The 19901-nt window shown below is 36.2% G+C and overlaps 1 non-coding gene and 1 pseudogene across 1 annotated transcript; one reads left to right on the top strand and one right to left on the bottom strand.

Annotated features, from left to right (window-relative positions):
- The window catches only part of LOC117694932 (rho GTPase-activating protein 7 pseudogene), a 178686-nt pseudogene that overhangs the window by 92026 nt on the left and 66759 nt on the right, over positions 1 to 19901 (bottom strand).
- LOC117695694 (U6 spliceosomal RNA) lies at positions 17948 to 18054 on the top strand. The gene has a single exon (XR_004604718.1). It is a non-coding gene; the product is annotated as a U6 spliceosomal RNA (small nuclear RNA).

Here is a 19901-nt window from a genome sequence, read left to right as displayed (position 1 = left end):
TTATAATATCTTAAAATGAAAGAATGTTTTATTCTGGCTTAAATACATTTTTAATTAATATAAAAGATTATTTTGGATGCTGGCTGTCAGTTTAAGTGCAAAAGTATGGAACTTGAGCTTCAGCTTTTAATAGCAGTGTTATCACATTAAGTACCCAAAGCATTTTCCAGTACTTGAAGTCAATTTTAGTACACTGTGGTGGTTTGAAAGGCTTCCATAGGCTTATGTATTTGAATACTTAGTCACCAGGGTGTGAAACTGCTTGAGATATACAATAAGTATTACAAGGTGTTGCCTTCTTGGAGGAAATAAGTTACTGGGGATGGGCTCTGAGGTTTCAAAAACCCATGCTAGGCTTACTGTAGGTCCCTCTGGATCAAGATGTAAAGCTCTCAGCTGCTTCTCCAGCACCATGCCTATCTGCCCACTGCCATACTCTCCACATTATGATAATGACTTTATAATCTGATACTGTCAGCAAAATCACAAGTAAATGCTCTCTTTTGTGTGAAGTTTGTTTGTCTGTAGTGGTTCTTCACAGCAATAAAAGACTAACTAAACATATACAATAAAAATATCACAAAATAGTCAAATGTAACCTTTACAGATGGAATGACTATGAATACAGTTCTAAAGCAAAGACTGGAAATGGGTATTCTTTAATGTTAATCCAAGTATTTTATTTATCTAAGTTAAATATGCATATGCATTTTACTCATTATATATACAGTATGTGTGTGTGTGTGTATGTATGTGTGTGTGTGTAACAAAATTCACAAACCATGTGTTCAAGGATTCTAACTTGGCAGGTTAGAGCTTCTCAAAGTTGGCAGTCCTCAATTGAGGACAAGCCCTCAATCATCACCCAGTGAGGTAAAATCACGTCAATATTTCTTTCTGAGAATAATTTTTTGTACACCTGGAACTTTATTTCATATAAGATAATTCATGTGGCAGTTGTGTTGCATATTTATTTAGTCTCAAAGGCAGGCAGATTCTTGAGTTCAAGCTCATCCTGGGACAAAGAAAATTTAGGCCCAGGTGTAGTGGGATTGGTAATTTCAGGACAGGATCCCATAGAGTTCACTTATTGTATCTGCTTACAAAGGCATGCAAATATCTGAACTTAATTGGCATGTTAAAATGTATTTGCTGTCTTTTCTAAGAATCAAGGAACTAAGGTCATAAAGTGCTGATTAATGAAGATATTCAAAAAGGAACCTGGGGTGGACAATTGAACTGATATGTAAATACAAGACTGGGCTTTGGTCTGTGAGCTGAGTTATCTTAAAGAGCTATCTGGAGAGCCAGCAGGAGCAGAACACAGAGCTGTCAGCTTGCACCTCTTGATTGACTTCCAGTAATTTTTTTCACAGTTCCCAAACACTCTTTCCTCAGAACCCCTTTTCAAGGTGAGGGTGGTTCTGGGCACAAGATCATCCAACATTCCTTACAATATCTAGAAAAAACATTCCTTACAATATCTAGATCCATTCAGAACTGAGGGATAAGTTTGATAAATAGCTTGCATGCTCACATATTTGAGGTATAGGCATTACAAATACATTGTTTCATACAGATGGATGGATCTGAACAGAGACACAAGAGAGTAAAGGCTCCATAGTATTATGGTCTCAGATTCCCACTAAATAAGATCATCTAGCCTAAAAGATATAGACTGAACACATCTACTTGGCTTGAAACTTTCCAGCTCATCCCATCTAAGAACAACAGCTATACTCTGAAGTATTCTCATTCATGTGGCCCACTGTCATTCTTGATAGCATGTTCTATTTGTAGTATTCCTTTGGTATTGACTAAAGTTTATCTGCTACTTTATAGTTTCACTTTCCTCAATTTCTCCTGAGCTTTTACTATCGTTAGCAATCTGGGATCAGAAAACTTATTTAAATCTTATCTTCAGCTTCTATGTTGTAAAAAAAGACGTATTTCTATAGTTTTTCATGGAGTGAACTTTAAAAGAGATAAAGATATGAAGTTATATTCAATAGCTCAATTCCTGGCACATGTTTTGTATTATCATTAGACAAAATAATAAGTGTCAGATGTAACACAAATGTTCAATGCAGAGTGAGGCAATCAGTGTGGTGGTTTAAATAAAAATGACCTTTTAAGCTTATATATTTGAATGCTTAGTCACCAGAGAGTTGTACTATATTTGAAGAATAAGAAGGATTAGGAGGTATGGCCTTATTGGAGGAAGTGTGTCACTGGGCCTGGGCTTGGTTTTCTCAAATATTTCATACCAGGGCAAACATTTCACTCTGCCTGCTGCCTGTGGATCAAGATGCAATGCTCTTCACTACTACTCCATCACCAAGGCTGGCTTTTTGCTTCAATGTCCCCCATCATGATGATAATGAACTTACTTCTGAAATTGTAGTCAAATCCTCAATTACATGCATTGTTTTGTTAAGAGTTGTATTAATCAGAGGGTCATTTTACAACAGTAGAACAGTGACTAGTACAGTGGGCTGCATTTCAAATTAATCTCTAGTTGAGACTAGAAACTAGATTGGAAACTTCTTTAAAAAGCAAATTTTCAGGGTACCCACTTACTATATAGTAAAACGCTTCAAGGTCCTAAGCATGTTACTGTGGTTAAGAGCACTAGGCTTGTCTTTCAGAGGACCTGGGTTAGAATTCCACACCCCCATAGCAGCTCACAACAGTCTGTGACTCTGATCCCAGGAGATCTGACACCATATTCTGCCATCTGAGAACACTAGACATGTACATAATACATAGACATACATGCAGGCAAAACACTCATACACAAAAAATAAAATTAAATAAAAACACTTCTCAGAAATTTTTTTATATGTTTAGGAGCAAAGTGCCTTTGTTGTAGGGAGTGGTTCTGATACTAAGATTTAATCAGGAATCTGCAAATACTGATGCTGAAGGTCCTGTTCCCCAATTGGTTCTTAATCCATCAATAAGGATGTCCAAGGCCAATAGATGGGCAGAAGAGGCCAGACTTCTAGGTACCTGCAGAAGCAGGGAGACATAAGTTCCACCATTCTTGGAGGGAGACAGTACAATCAGTAATATAAGAACTGGGCCTAGAGTAGCAAGGGGAGAATTAGGTATTCACAGTCATTGTTAGCCAAAGCATTTTAAGAATAACTGGTGTGTGTGTGTGTGTGTGTGTGTGTGTGTGTGTGTGTGTGTTTATCTGTGGATATCTCCTGGGCAGGTGCTGGAGTTCAACCCTGGGAACACAAGGCAGGGTAGCAAAAGCTACATGCATCATTTTTTCACTGTTTTTATTAGTGAATATAACCATTTTTTCACTGATTTTATGAGTTGTACTAGAAATCACTACTATGGGTTATGGTTAGGCACAATAAGTAACTGATGTCAGATAGAAATGTTCATCACATAATCAAACAACATAATAATTGCATTCTGGTGGAATAGTTTTCCCTTTAAGTCCTCTTTATGTCATCTGAAGTCCAGAACAGTGATGTATTTATTGTAATATTTCTGACCATATGCTTTTGCTTCAACATATCATCATAATTTGGAAAACAGAATTAACATTTGAACAAATCAGAATAGCAACAAAAGGCTACCTGCTGAGCACTAGCAAAAGTGGAATATTTAGCATAGATGTAAATATACAAACAAGATTAGGATTCAAAATTTTCTATAAACTTTGATAATTTCATATTTGGCAACTCTCACCCCACCATCCCTTATCTTTGTCCTATTCCTATCTATACTCCTGATTCCCCCTACAAGTCCCTTTCTCAAAGTTATACCTGATTGTGTTGTGACCTACTGAACTTAACCAATGCTATCTGCAAAATCATGGCTGTGGAACCATTGATTGAAGTCTGGTGGACTTACTAGTAGGTGTGCAACTGAAGACAATGACTACCCCTGTCCTAACATGCATTTATAAATAACAGCTAAGCAGGGAGAGATAAAAGACCTATATACAACTCTTTAATTCATGGCTGACTGTTGATAGCTATGTGCAGGTCTAGTACAGGTAACTTCAGCTGCTGTGAGTTTATGATTCGAATGACTATGCAATGTCCAGGAAATAGAGTTCATTTTTCTATCATAGTACTTTTACATTCTTTACATCCTCTCTTCCATGATGTCACTGGGCCTTAAAAGGATCTATAGATACATTGTTTAGAACTGAGAATACAGCCATCTTTTATTCTCAACATTTTTGGTCCCATAAATCTCTGTTTTCATTGCAAAGAGAATCTTTTATGATCAATGATAAAAGTTGGACTCATTGCAACTTAAACAAAGAGATCTAAAATGTCAAATATAAGATTCTCATATGAAAGAAAACTTGAGGGATTTGTAATCCCAAGCCTGGTTTACTTCTCTCAGTATCATAGTTTCCAGTTCTGTCCCCTTTCTACAAATTTTATTTTCTTTAATGTTAAATAGAACATATATGAAGTGTTAAGATTCAAAGGAGTTTGAGTTTTATACATTATACATTAAATCTGATACCAATCAATCCATCAGATATTCTTTTAAACCAACTTGGTTGGGCTAGAGAGATAGCTCGGTGATTACAACTACTGGCTGTTCTTCCAACGAAAACGGATTTGATTCCCAGTGCCAATATGAAGGTAACAATCATTTGTAGCTTCAGTTTCCGTGGATCATTGACCTCATCTGGCATTTTAAGGCATTTCATGTACATGATTAACAGACATAAATGAAGAAAACTAACCATACACATAGAATAAAAATAAATTAACCTTAAAAATATTTAAAACAACTCAATTAATGAGGCTCCAGCAGCAAACCTTTCAATTAAGAGTATGTGGAGGGTAATCAGCAAATTAAGCCTACAGCACATTGTAATGTGTGGAGAATAATTCTGGTCAGCAAAATCTAGAGATACCCAATTTCTTTATTCTTTAAAATGAACTGATTGGACTTAAGACCAATATGCTAGAATTTGATTTCCCAGATGAGTATTATAATTCACTTATTGATTACATTGCTAATAAAGCCCATTTTGTCAAAGTAGCAAGTTCCCCAATAACTATAAAACAAACATGATACTATAACACAAATGGTTACATGTTCATTGTTAACATCTTACATTACCTTCTAAAAAGAAATGTTTTTGTTAATTACATATCCTTCACCATGATCATTTTTAGTGTCTTTATAATTACTGCTGTTTTAAACTTTCTATTTTCTACTTTTTTGATATATTAGCTATAAAATGATCAAAATATAGCATCTTTAATGAAATGATTTTTTAATCTTTTTTCAAAATTTCATATGCATAATTAATATATTGGTTTCCAGTTATTAATCATAAAATTCAGTAAGAACCACTGTTATATATTAAACCCCCAGCTCATTCTGAAAACTAAATTATTTCTACAAATTACCATATTACTAATGTGTTTCCATCAATTTTATTTAGAAAAAATTCTACATTTCCTTAGTGAAAGATATTTGCAACTTAATATGGATCTTTTGCATGTTTGATCTATATAATAATTTTATTCATTTAATTGTCATGTAAATGTAGCTAAGTACATATGCATTCAAATCAAGCTTCATTTGAAATTTTACTTCCTTTTGGTTGATTTTCTTTGTGATGTAATTGTTTAAATTTATTTAAATTCAGAAAAGCAGAGCAAGATGGTGCCTTAGTAATGTTCTCTGCTGATTTCTCTACACAGATAAGTTTAGTATCTATCCATGCACCAGATTACCTTTACAGATACTAATGAAGCTTGGGGAGTTACAAATGCTTGGATTTCTATATAGCAAAAGATATGCTGAAAAAATGTTAAGATGGAAAACGATATCATTATCACATAACTTGCTTGGCAAAGGGAGAGAGAATTAATTCTAGGTCTTGGGCTTAAAACTTTGAGACAGTCTTGCTATAGTGAAATCCAGGCTTCCACCAGGCAAGTAAAAGAGACTTTTATCAGGATTTGTGGCAGAGTGCTCTACCAACTTCCCCATCTCCCAACTTCAAACAGCAGACTAAAGAACAGTACTCTACCCTCTGTTCAGTAAGGCAGAAAAAGATAGTATAAGACTTTGCCATAGACTACAGTGTCTGTCCTGATCTTTTGAAAATCAGCACTTGGCAGAAGCCAAAAGCTTTATTTCACAGGCTACAATGTGTAGTTTCAAAACTAGGAGACTAGATACAGGTGAGACAGATTATAGTTTTTTATCTATGTGCTTGCCATTATTGGAGAGGACCTGAGTGCAGCCCCTTTCTATGACTGTACACGTTGTACTGGCTAGACTGTGAGATTTAGTCATAATCTAGCCTGGTGCTTTGTGAATAATGGGTCATTTTGACATCCATAGGAGTTGGAATTGACCAGTAAAGTTCAAAGGTACAGAAGCCCTATGATTTCATGTCTGAGGTTAGAATTTTGCATGTGCTATGCATGCATTGATGCTAATGTGTGTGTGTGTGTGTGTGTGTGTGTCTGTCTGTCTCTGTGTGTGTGCTTTAAACAAAAGATGGTTTAGACAGTATCTTGGAACAAACATTGCTAAAGCTGATTGATAATTAAGTAGTATCTAAGCATGTAATACATGCCCCCTCAACAGAGAAGATATCATGAAAGCTGCCTTTGAGACAGTCTGATTTAATTGTGTTAAGAGAACACTGTGGACATTGCTGTTCTCCATACATGCAATCTTACTGGAACAAATATATCCACTAATGCCAAAGAGAGGTATTGTTTACCTTTGAGGGTGCTTAATAAAAAGTAGGAACTCTACCTGGAAAAAATGGAATTAAGTTTTCTTTGTCAATGTCTAAAAATACTTTTTCCTATCAAGAACACTTCAGTTTTTCAGTGAAGTTTTCATGGCCCCATCTTGCCAGATTGATTACAGTTCTCTTTACTCTGTCTATATTAAACATTACTTGAAATAATTTGATGATAAAATTTCCACATTTCTTGAGTTCAGAAAGAAGTCCATAGTATCTGTATATGCAAAATACATGATGAGCCCTGAGTTACTTTGTCACATCTATTTATCAGTGTGACTTAATGGACTTTTAATTATAAACATATAAAACAAGGGAAATTCCCCAAAGTCCCTAGTGTCTACTTAATTCAGATCTATAACAGTCTATGCATTTGGGATCACAGAGAACAGATTGTTTTTGGAAACTTCTGGGTGCTGAACATATTAAGCACTATCCCTACAATGATACAGGAAAAGGGTAAGTACTAACATGTCTCTTTTCCTGGAAGTCCTTCCTCTGTACATGCTCTCTTTACTGATTCTACTTTGTTTCTGTTGCCTGCAATAAACTGTAATTTTAAGCATAGTAGATTGTCCAATATGTTTAAATATTTTTAAATCCATCTTAACAGTGATCCTTATGATTATCAGCATATTGAGGAATAAACAATGCCTGAATATGCAATGCTTTCTTAATTCAAATAACTCTTCATTACTTAAAATTACCCAAATGATCACCTGAAATCTGTGACAAAGTATATGAACATATTAATTACAGACATAGTATTTTAGCAGAATAACATAATTTCCACCGATCAGGGGGATAGTAGAGGAGAATCAACAGCCCAGTGTATGACAAGACTACAGATTTAGAAAAGATTTTTCCACTAATGGAGTTTACACATAAAGGAAGCCAATGCCAATCAATCTGTTGCATAGTTGAACATGGCACTTTTTTTCATCTGCTTAGTTTATGCAGCCCCAGTGTAGCTGAGGATGGAATTGACTTCAGTTAAAACTCCCAAACTAAGGTCGCAGGAAGTCTAACTCCCTAAAGGAATAATGAATTGCAGTTTTTCTACACAATGTCAAATCTAACCACTGTCACTTTTATGATATCATTTACTTTGGTGCCTCGTCACTCAAGGCTCCTTGACTGATTCATCCAATTCTTGGGCTCCAGGGAAGCTGGGATCATTGTATCATACAATAAAACTCTAAATGTTTTTGCAGAAGAAAACAAACATTTGATCTCTTCTGCTTTGATAAATCCTTGTTTGTACTTTGTGTGTAAGACAAAGTTCAATAAGCATTCTTTAGAGCATGGGAATAAAATGTCCCTCATGCTCTGAATTTACAGTTTCTGTATACATATTAACTTGATTCCAGTTCCACATACATTAGTCACCACTTGTGTTAATTTGAGTGTGCTTCTTACCTTCTCTACATCTGTTTTACTATTTATAGTGTGAAATAATAACATTTAGCTTTTAGAGTGTTTCAACTCTGATTAACTACTCTGTGCCAGAAAAATAATCATTCAATAAATGTTAATTATCTTTATTATATACAAATACTAATCTTAAACTTAAGATTACCTTGAATTATTTTGCACCCTCAGTTTCTGTGGCACTTTCTTTAATTCCCTTTATTCATGTTAATTGTCCTTCATGTGTCTCATTTTCCATCTCAACTTTCCTTACTAAGACAACCTCAATCCTAATGCATCGATTTCTCCTCTTCACATTATAGTTTCTCCCCACCCTCTGTGTGTGTGTGTGTGTGTGTGTGTGTGTGTGTGTGTGTGTGTGTGTGGTATATGAATGTTATATAAGTAGGTGTATGCTCAGGTGTCTGCATCCACATGCAGATATGCAGAGGGAGGTTAGAGGAGGGAGTCTGGCATCCTTTGTAACACTTTTTCACTGTGTTCCTTTGGAGGCAGAGTTCCTCTGTAAGTTAAGAGCTCATATTTGGTGGGGGGTAGAATTGTGGCCAGCAAGTTTTCACATCTCCATGCTACTCAATGCTAGAGTTACAGGCATGTTTAGGAGCATGCAAGGATGGTTACATTGGTTCTGGAACCTAAACTCTGGTCCTCATGTTTACATAGGCAATCATTTTTCAACTGCTGAATTCTGATCCACATGCTTTGTACAGCAAGCACTCTTAACTGCTGAACAATTTCTTCAGCCTTCTTTCAGTCTTTTGAAAATGATTCTGATTTATCCTTATGCTTGCAATCTGTAATTAAAGTAGCACTAACTCAGAAAATGCATCTCCCTGACACAGATCTTTCTTATAAACACATCTGAATATTCAGTGGCATTCCTGCCTTCTCCACTTATTAGTAAAGGAAGTATTTCAAATCATATATAAAGGACCAATTTGAGATTTTGTTTAACACAATTTTTTGTCTATTTTTCTTTCTCTTTTTTTGTCTTATATTCTCTATTATTTCGCTGATTTCCAGACAGTCACTCCACATTGCAACCCAAAATCTAGGGCTCATCTTTATCATGTCTCTTTCACCTATTATATCCAGTGAAATATATCATATACTGTTTGATTCTCATATATTTCCATGTGTTAGTATCTGAAATAAGGGAGCAGTAATGATGAAGTATTGAAACTTTCTAAAGTTTCTGAAGGTGAAATGGTTAAACACTAAACTTTAGAAAGCTGATGTCATCTGGAAAAATACTTTTAAAATCCTTGCAAGCTTTCATTCAGAATTCATATTAATTTCCAAATAAAACATGTAATTGTTACAGAAACTTGAATTTTAGTAAAAGGAAATGTACTTTACTATTGTAATACAGTGAGCTCCCACTCACTAGGAATTAATGTGGCTTACACACTTAAAGCATTGGCAGTGTTCACAACTAAATTTTGCTACTTTGTTAGTTACTTCTTATAATGTGTGAGTTTTCAAGTTAATTATTGAGTTGGCCTCATTTACATTTTAGTGTTTGTCAAAAATGAATGAATATAAATTATGTGTGTCAATCATTCAATGAATAATGCCAATAATACATAAAATTGAGTTCATTTGGCAAGTATGTTTTCTACTTAAACAACACTAATAATCTCAGGTGAAAGACTAAATTCGATAAATATAATTAAATTCATTAATCTTGGGCTGCCAAAGATTTCTTGACTACTGATTTGTAGTTGTATTAAGAAAAATATATGAAGAATTTTTAGCTCAAATTTATGTTCAAATTCCATGTTCTTTCATAATTATTAAATTTTGTACTGGATATATTATATTTACAATGTTTCACATCTCAGTTGTGATTCTAATAATTTAGAAGGTAAAGATTCCATATCTTAGTAGCCTCCTTTCAGAGTGTGTTGAAATATTCACATCATTGTTTAATAAAGACAAGAAATAGTAATTTCACATTTAAACAATGGATTACAAAGGTGGAAATTTGATAGAAGTTGAACTTTTCTGATCCTGGGTTAAGAAAATATTATTGGAGTATTCTGAATATCTTCATTTTAAATAATAAAATCTTAGATTCTCAATTAAACTATGATTGCCCAGCCAAACACTTACAGGAGGCTTGCTGAGGCTAGCAGCACTAACAGGACTAGAGGTTATTAATAGTGAAAACAAGAAAAAATGAAAAAAAGAGCCATGAATTTGAGAGAAAAGTGGGGTGAGATGGGAATTGGAGATAGGTAATGGTGGATAGAGATGATAAATATACATTATACAATTTTATGAAGCATTAAAAGATTAAAAACTTTTATTTAAAAAACGTAATTTGGTTAATTAACCTGGACCCCAGAGATCTCTCAGACACTGGACCACCAACCAGGCAGCATACAGCAGCTGATATGAGGCCCCCAACACATATACAGTGGAGGAGTGTCAGGTGTCTCAGTTTAGTCAGAGAAGATGCATCTAACCCCTAAAAGACTGTATGCCCCAGGGAGTTTAGAGGTCTGGTGGGATGGGGATGGGGGGTGGAGAAATCCTCTCAGAGACAGGGGGCAGGGAAAATGTATGGGATATGGAACAGTCGGAGGGTGGACAGAGAGGGAAATAAAATCTGGAGTGTAAATAAATAAATTAATTAAAAATAAAAACAAACAAAAGTGTAATCTTTTTTGGAACCTTTCTGAACTGTAATATTCTTACAAGTGTCTCTAAAATTATGCATCATGACTCTGAATCTCTAACACACACACACACACATAACCTAATTACCAAAATTTACTGTATTCTGCTATCTGACGTCCAATTCTCTATCCAGAATTATCTTCATTGTTTTATTTTGGCTGTAAAAGATTAAGTGAGGGAAATAAATTACCCAGTTTCGGTGAAGAGGTATGGTCTTCATACCTCAGTGGCTTTTTCTCCACTCTTCAAATAATATCATCTCACCAATCCCAAAAGAAAATCATCTGTCAAGGTGTAGTTAAAAAGCCACAAATTCATATCAGAAGGTTGTGTACATCATCAATTTTTCCTACTACTGCTAGCAAATTTGTTCCACATATATTTCTTTTGAAATATGTACTAGTTTACACAACACAAATACTTTCTAACTAAAATGACTCTCAGGCTCATGGGAAAGAATATGCAAATATAAGAAAAGTCTGGATATTAAGATTGCTAGGAACCTTGGTTAACATAAAATCATTCTCCAAAACAATGTGAAATGGTGGTAATATATAAGATAGTAAGCTAAGAATATGGAAGCGTACACCAAGAAATAAGTTCTAGTGAACATGTATGCATATTTAAAGCAGGTATACACACTAAGTTCAGTGTTTTAATATTTATAAAATAGAAATAATGGATCTATTATAAGCAGAACGGATAAGTAGTTCCATATAGAAAAAAAGTATAGAACATTAACATGATTTGAAAATTGGTAATTTAAAGCCCTAATATAAAACATAAGTATGAAAAATTGTTTGCCTTATTTTTCATTTTTGAACAAAAAACCTAAAATAATATCTGAATGTTCCAAAATAAAATCTATTCTTCAGTAAATTTTGGCTCTTATGCAATTGCACCATATGGTAGTTTGAATAAGAATAGCCTTCATAGGTTCATGGAGTTGAATGCTTAGTAACCACCAGGGCATGGAATTGCTTTAAAAAAGAGTAGAATGAATAGGAAGACTAGTCTTGTTAAAGTAGTTGTGCAATTGGGAATGGGGCTTGAAGTTTCACAAGCTCATGGTCATGGCTCTCTCTCTCTCTCTCTCTCTCTCTCTCTTTCTTTCTCTCTCTCTTTCTGTGTATGTATATTTTTTTCTCTCCCTGTGCTTCTCTGTGCCTCTCTCTCTCTCTCTCTCTCTCTCTCTCTCTCTCTCTCTCTCTCTCTCTCTGTTTACAGGTAAGGATGTAGCTGTCAACTATTGCTACAATGCCATAAGAACTGGGGTGCTCCTGACTTTTTGCTATTAAGGTCATGGACTATAAGCAAGTCCCACTCCACAATTAAATGATTTCTTTTATAAGTGTGGCCTTGGTCATAGTGTTGATTCACAGCAAAAAGAACACTGATTAAGACACAATGTATAAATTACAAAGAGAAGACTTTATTTATAGTACAAAAAATCATAATATAATTTATGGAGAAAGAACCAACCTTATAAAATATTTATTTTTAAAATACAGTATATTTGATTTAATTAACAAATTCAATTCTGGTTAATGTGATTTTCTTATGATGATAAATGCAATGTCTATGTATGAATCAAGACTAATATATAAGGCACATTGTTTGAAATAGTGAAAATAAAGTAAAAGCTAGAAGATGCTAAGATGTCCTAGGAAGTAGAAGTTGATCACTCAGTGTTGGGTAATGAGTTACAATAATCACTCTTTTGAAGTATTTTGTATATTTTTATATTTTCTTAGGTTGATGAGAAACTAATTACACTCATTTTGCCATTTCGCCAATAAAGTTAGCTGAGATTTTAGAAATTTAATTATTCACTCAAGAACTAATTAAGCTTCAATCCAAGCAAAGTTTGGGTCCTTTAAACCATGATTCATTAGCACTGGTCCAACACATCTACATATTAAAGGAAAATAAAACAAGTTTGTAAAATGAAAAGAAAACATGAATAAATTTTAAAATGTTGTACAAATGTTCATAATTGGTCTCCTAATTTATCCAAAACAAACAGAAAAGATCCAGTTCCCAACCGGCATTTCTTTCAGGGAAAAGAGCCAAATCATATCAGATGAACCATATGTCACAGTGGTGCTATCATTTTCCTTTATGGATATACTTCAGGGGTGTCATGTGTATTTGTGGGCATGTAAGTGATGTATGTGTGCATCTACACTGGAAATATGGTTATAAATTGAAGAAGTCAGTGACCAAACAAAAGGGCACTTTACTCCAGAAAAAATTTACATTGAAAAATAGTAAAGCATACTTTGCTAAAAAACTCCTTCCCATTTTGCAACTTAATGAGGTGCAATATGTAAAATTCTGTGGATTAAATGGTAAACTGAAGATATAAGATGGAAGTCATTGCTTACCAATAACCTAGTATGACTACCCATGAAATAATTGTTGACTATTAGAAATAGATACAATTTAAAATGGATAAAATGTAACATTGTTGAAGCTTTAAGCTCATAAAAGAAATACTACTTTATGTATGTACATTCATTATCTCTGAAGCCAAAAGTACATGTGGGTATAGATGCCCAAAGAGACCAGAAGAGGACCACAGATCCTTTGGAGCTATGTTACTAATAGTGGTGAGCATTACACAGGTGTTGAGAACATTGTCAACAGTCTGCATTATAAGCATATTTTAATATTTAATATTTTAATATTTCCAGTAAAATTTTGAAGGTGTGTGTGTGTGTGTGTCTGAGAAAATATGTATGTGAGTATACTTGCTCACAAAGGATACTAGACGGAGAGAGATCCAACAGAACTGAAGTTTCAGGCAGTTGTAATCTAATTTATGTGTGGATGTGGATGCTGGGCAGTAACATTGTTAATATTGTGTGTTAGGGTCTATATGAAAAGCATTCCCAGGGATTATGTTTAATTAGTTACTTTTCTGTTGCTGTGATAAAACACCATGACCAAGGCAAATTATAGAAGAGTTTATTTAGCTTTATGATCTCAGTAAGATAAGAGTTCATCATGGCAGGAAGAGGCCTGGCAGCAGGAGCAGGAATATTTGAAATCTCACATCTTGAATTGCAAACAAGAAGCAGAGAGAGCAAACTGAAAGATGCAAGGCGTTTTGCTCTCAAAGTTGATTCCCAGTCACATGCTTTGTCAGCAACGCTGAACCATTTAAACCTTCCCAGACACCACCCACTAACTGAGGACAAAGTATTCAAGTGTATGAGACTTTTGGAGGCATTCTTATCAAACTGTCATATTCCACTCCCTGCCTTCCATAGTATCATGGGCACATCATAATGTAAAATGCATTTTACTTCTAAATTCCCTATAGATTTTTGCAATCCCAACACTTTAAATGTCCAAAGTCTCTCCTAAGACTCAAGGGAATCTCTTAGTTTTAACCCTCTGTAAAATACAAAAGTAAATCTCATACTTCCAATATATAAATCAAAGAATATATATTACCATTCAAAAAGTAGATGTGGTAGCCTAGTAAGGAAACATTGGATGCAAATAAGATTATAACCCACCTTGTAAATCATCAAATCTTGCATTTCATGTCCAGTGTCAAAGGGCTTAAATAGCTCTGCCCCTCTAGCTTTTTTGTCTGCAATATTCATCTCTCTTGGGCTGATTCCATGCCCTGTATGCAGCTCTCCATGGCAGAAAAATTATGGCTTTATGTCTCATACTGTTCTGTCAATGTTGGAACCTGCACTGCCAGAAGCCTTGGGGACTAACTTGTTAGCCCACACTGCCCCAATAAACTCCGGTCCACAGGTCGGGGTTCAGCAAGAGAGAGAGTGAGATCGGACTTGAAGAATGGAGACCAGACAGAGTGTGATTCAATCCTGTTTATTCTTCAGTCTCTCTTCTTCTCTCCAAGTCCCTAGTTCCTAGTCCCTAGTCCCTAGTTCCTAGTGCCTCCAAGTTTCAAGTTCTTTCTCCAAGTGCCAAGTGCCTAATTCTCTGTTGCAAGTGTCAAACCTAATTCCTAGTTCCAAGTTGTACTCTAAGTTGTTCTCTTCCTAGTGTCTAATGTCTACTCCTACTCCTAATCCTAGTGTCTGAATCTCTGTTACTCCAAATTGTTCTGAACTTTCCTGTCTGCCTCTCGCCTTTTATATGACTAACTTCTAAGCCACATCTCTAAGTCACACCTTTAATCATGTCCTTAGGTCTTGTCTCTAAATCTGATCTCTAAGTCACACCCTTAAGTCACACACCTTTAAGTGTCACACACCCAAGGGAAAATGCTGGGTATCTAAAGCAAGATGTCATCAGAGTGTGCTCAGCTGTTGTAGGCTGAGGTAATCAAGTCTGTTTTCAGGGTATATGGCTCAAGATGCCTACAAGGATGATAGCCACTTTCTGTCGGCTCCCCACAGCTTTAGCATTTCTAACATTTTGGTGTCTCCAACATAATCCATACATCACATTTGTAGCCTCCTGTAGTGGCCACTTAGGAGTCCACTCCTCAATCCTATCTTCCTCTGCAATAATCTTAGCCACAACATTAAATATAGAAGAGTTCTTGTTCTCTTTAAATTGTACATTTTCTATTTCTTTCTGACCTAATTGTTCTTTTTCATTGTAGATATAGTGCTCATCAATCATAACTATACCACAGATTAAATATTATGCTGTCTGAAAATTACTTCTGCAGTAGAATTTATTCCATTTTTTTTTCTAAATTCATAGACAGGATCTCACTTTATAGTGCTCTCTGGACTTGAACACATTATGTAGACCAGGCTGGCATTGAACTCACTGAAATTTGTTTGCCTGATGTATGTCTATGAAGGGAAAATGCCCATGTGAGTGTAGTTTCTCAAAAATGGCAGAAGAGGGCGACAGATTCTTAAGAGCTGGAATTTCAGGAAGTTGTGAGCCAACACTTCTTAGACTCTGGGGGTATTTTCATATAAAAAGTAAGGTACAAAATCAACAAACTTTCCCAAATAATATGCAAAGTGATTTTCTGATACAAATTTATGTATATAAAAATTCATTGGCTGGTGACTTGTGTTAGTAAAATAAATATAATATTTCAAAGCTTATGCTCCCACATAAATACTTATTGAAACAATTATCTACATATAAAACTACTTTCACAAGAGTTACGTAGAAAAATGAGAAATTCTACCATCTAATATATCACAGAGATAAGAAAAGATGCATCCCAAGCAAATAGGAAAGGCCATTGAAAAATCATTAGTATCAACTTTTCCCAAGCCCAGGTGGCATACTCTGAAGAGTTTTTATATATAGAAAGAATAGGGAAATCAGCACAGTTCTTTAGACCTTGCCTGAGACTTTGTTATTGGATAGCCCAAGTATCTTCATTTGCCTTCAGTTGATGTGATACAATATTGGCAAAAAAACAACATGGGGAAGGAAAAGGTTTATTTCATTTCATAGCTTATAGTCTATCATCAAGAGAAGTCAAAGCAGAAACCTGTAGACAGGAAATGAAGTAAAGATCATAAAAGAATTTTGCTTACTGGTCTGCCTACTCTGGCTTTTCAGCTACCTTTCTTATACAACCCTAGGCCACTTGCTTAGGGACTGACACTGCCCACAGTGGGCTGGATTTGCCTACATTAGAGAACAATTACAAAATATTTCACAAAAAATCCCAGAGACCAATCTGATGGAGGCAATTCCTTAGTCAATGTTCGTATTTCCCAGGTGATTCTAATACACTTCAGTTTGACAAAGACTAACTAAATTAGTAAAATTAAATACTAACTAGGTACTGTTTCTAGATTCTAATCTTTGTGGAATAAGTCTCCAGGCCTGTTATAATACCAAAGCCAACTCCTTCATATTCAACTCCAAGTCTGAGGAAGATTCAGTCTCTACATTGTCCATAGCCAGACAAATTCTAGTTTTCAGAGGCTCTGTATGGTCAGGAGCAATGAAAGCCTCAAGTGTGTGAAATACTGAAGGAATATGTGCTGTTGATATGAGCCATCCATGTCAAGGACCTTGGCTTCAGATACAAGGTAAAATGACAATGTCTTCCAACCCTCAGAGGTGAGTTTTAGAAGGATGGTAAAGTTTTCATCTGGTCCACATGCTGATGTTGATAGTCTGTACAGAAAATGTTTATTGTAGCTTTCTACCTGTGGGTATTTATGATCTGAAGACTGTTCTCCTGTAGAGAATGTTCCTCTATATGAAATAACTCCTTCTCTCTCTTCAACCATATATAGTAAATACATGAAGAATCTGAGGTACTGTTCTCCATTATAGAGCCAAGTTCACCCAATTGCCATTTTTCTGTGTATGTGTTTGTTGATTATGTCCATACCACACCAGTCAAATCCATCCCTGGAGCCATACTGTATGGAGCACTGGACCTCTTTCAGCTCCTGTCAGGTTTCACTGGCCCCAGGTTCCAGAATGTGCCAGCACAGCATAACTGCCTTAGTCATCAAGCTGGCTCTAGTGTAGTAAACTATATACTAGCCACTGAAATGTTATATTCTGGACCTGATCAAGACAGAGCTAGCGTTTATAGCCCCAGGCTTCTGACACACCCCATATCCATGTTAGAATCCACAGCATCAAATATCTGACAGACATTTATTGACATAGGTCATAGACTTCCCTGAAGCCAGTCAAATCCTTATGACTTAGTCTTTCATGTTAGTGCCTCATAACTCCATGTTCTCATAAATTGAGGCTACAGGTTTGTCCCACTAGATTATAGAGCTGTAGTATCTCTCTTGAACCCAAATCAAGAAGCAGCCCTGCGTACCTGTCCCAACCTGGTGGCTTAGGACCTAGAACCTATGGATGTATTAGGATCAGCACCTGCACATCTAGCCCCTTGATCAATAATAACACATATATGCTTTAGGTAAGACTCTACATCACAAGGCTATAGTATAGTACTAGCAATTCAAAACATGTGCTAACACCAAAGATACTAGGCAGCAGGCATAGAAACAATTCCATACCACCTCTAGCAGTAGGCAAGTGAAGAAGACCCAAAATCCAACCTTAACTCAGGAGACCTGGAATATATTTAAATCCATCTTTAAAGACTACTAAGTCTTACTAGATTTGGCAGCACATATACTAAGATTGGAATGATACAGAGAAGATTAGCATGGCCCCTGCTCAAGAATGACATGCAAGTTTGTGAAACATTCCATATTTTTAAGTTTTCTTTATAACCCATTTGGAATTGTTCCTAATAAAGTGATTAAAAAAAAACTACACAGTCAGGTTAGCTAGGGCCCAGATCTCAGACCCAATTCAGAGGCTCAGGTTTCATATCTATCCCAGTAGCCTATCTCAATTCTTGGCAAGCCACTGTAGACTCAGTACAAAGGCTGGCCTTAACATTTAGTAGGCCTCATGAAATTGGGTTTTATACTGCAAAATGACTCCATGTTTGCCCTTGTAGAACCCAGACCCAAGTCCAGTCTTGTAAACTAAAAAAAAAAATTATTCGACATAATGAATTCAGTCTTTATGTGCAACCCCACAAATCAGAAACAAGGTCCAATCAATTTTCTTTTCTTTATTAATTTTATTTAATTTTTTTTCACTTCATATTTTATCCCTCTCCTGGTCTACCCCCTGGCTGTTCCCCATCCCATACCTCCTCCTCATTCTCCAGTCTTCATAAGGATGTCCCCACACCCACTACACGCCCCCCTCCTGACCTCTAAACTCCTTGGGGCTTCCAGTCTCTTGAGTGTTAAATGCATCTTCTTTGAATGAACCCAGACCTGGCAGTCCTCTGCTGTATATTGTTGCAGCCCAAGCTGCCCTACGTTTGGGGGCCAAAATGTCATGGGCCGCTCTGTCAGTGTTGGAACCTGTACTGCCAAAGCCTTGGGAGCTAAGTTGTTAGAGCCTGCACTGTCCCAAACTGCTCCAGTCCTTGGGTCGGGGTTCAGCAAGAGAGAGAGAGTGAGGAATGGAGACCAGACAGAGTGTGATTCAATCCTGTTTATTCTTCAGTTTCTCTTCCTAGTCCAAGTCCCAAGTCTTGAGTTCCTAGTCCCTAGTGCCTCCAAGTTCCAAGTGCCTAATACCTAATAATCTTCTTCTGAGTTCTCTAGTCCACGTGTCTTCTTCCTTAATGCCTAATTCTACCTCCAAGTTGTACTCTCTAACCTAATTCCTAGTTTCAAGTTGTACTTCCAAGTGCCTAATAATCTGTTGCTTTCTTCTGTCTGCCTCTTGCCTTTTATATGTCTCACTTCTAAGCCACACCTCTAAGTCATGCCTTTAAGTCATACCCTTAGGCCTTGTCTCTAAATCTGATCTCTAAGTCACATGCTTAAGTCTTGGCTCTAAATCACAGCTTTAAGTCTCACACACCCAAGGGAAGATCCTGGGTATCTAAAGCAAGATGTTATCAGAGTGTGCTCAGCTGTTGTAGGCTGATGTAATCAAGTCGCTTTTCAGGGTATATGGCTCAAGATGGCTGCAGGGATGATAGCCGCCTTCTGTCGGCTCCCCACAGTATATATGTTAGGGAACTTATATCAGCTGGTGTATGCTTCCTGGTAGATTGTCCAGTGTCTGAGAGATTTCAGGGGTCCAGGTTAATTAAAACTGCTGGTACTCTTCCAGGGTCGCCTTCCTCTTCAGCTTCTTTCAGCTTATCCCTAATTCAACCACAGGGGTCAGCTTCTGTCCATTGGTTGGGTGCAAATATTTGCATCTAACTCTTTCAGCTGCTTGTTGGGTCTTTTGGAGGGCAATCATGGTAGGTCTCTTTTTGTGAGAGCTCTATAGCCTCAGTAACAGTGTCAGGCCTTGGGGCTTTTCCATAAGCTGGATCTGACTTTGGGTCTGTTGCTGGACTTCTTTTCCTCAAGATCTTCTATGTCTGTCTCTGTAGTTCCTTCAGACAGGAACAATTATGGGTCACAGTTTTGACTGTGGGATGTGGGGACAAGACAAGGATGCCCACTCTCCCCATATCTATTCAATAGAGTACTTCAAATATTAGCTAGAACAGTAAAACAACAAAAATAGATCAAGGAGA

This window comes from Arvicanthis niloticus, chromosome X (assembly GCF_011762505.2).
Source record: "Arvicanthis niloticus isolate mArvNil1 chromosome X, mArvNil1.pat.X, whole genome shotgun sequence".
Classification (NCBI taxonomy): Eukaryota; Metazoa; Chordata; class Mammalia; order Rodentia; family Muridae; genus Arvicanthis; species Arvicanthis niloticus.
This window is presented reverse-complemented; position numbering and strand designations above follow the sequence as displayed.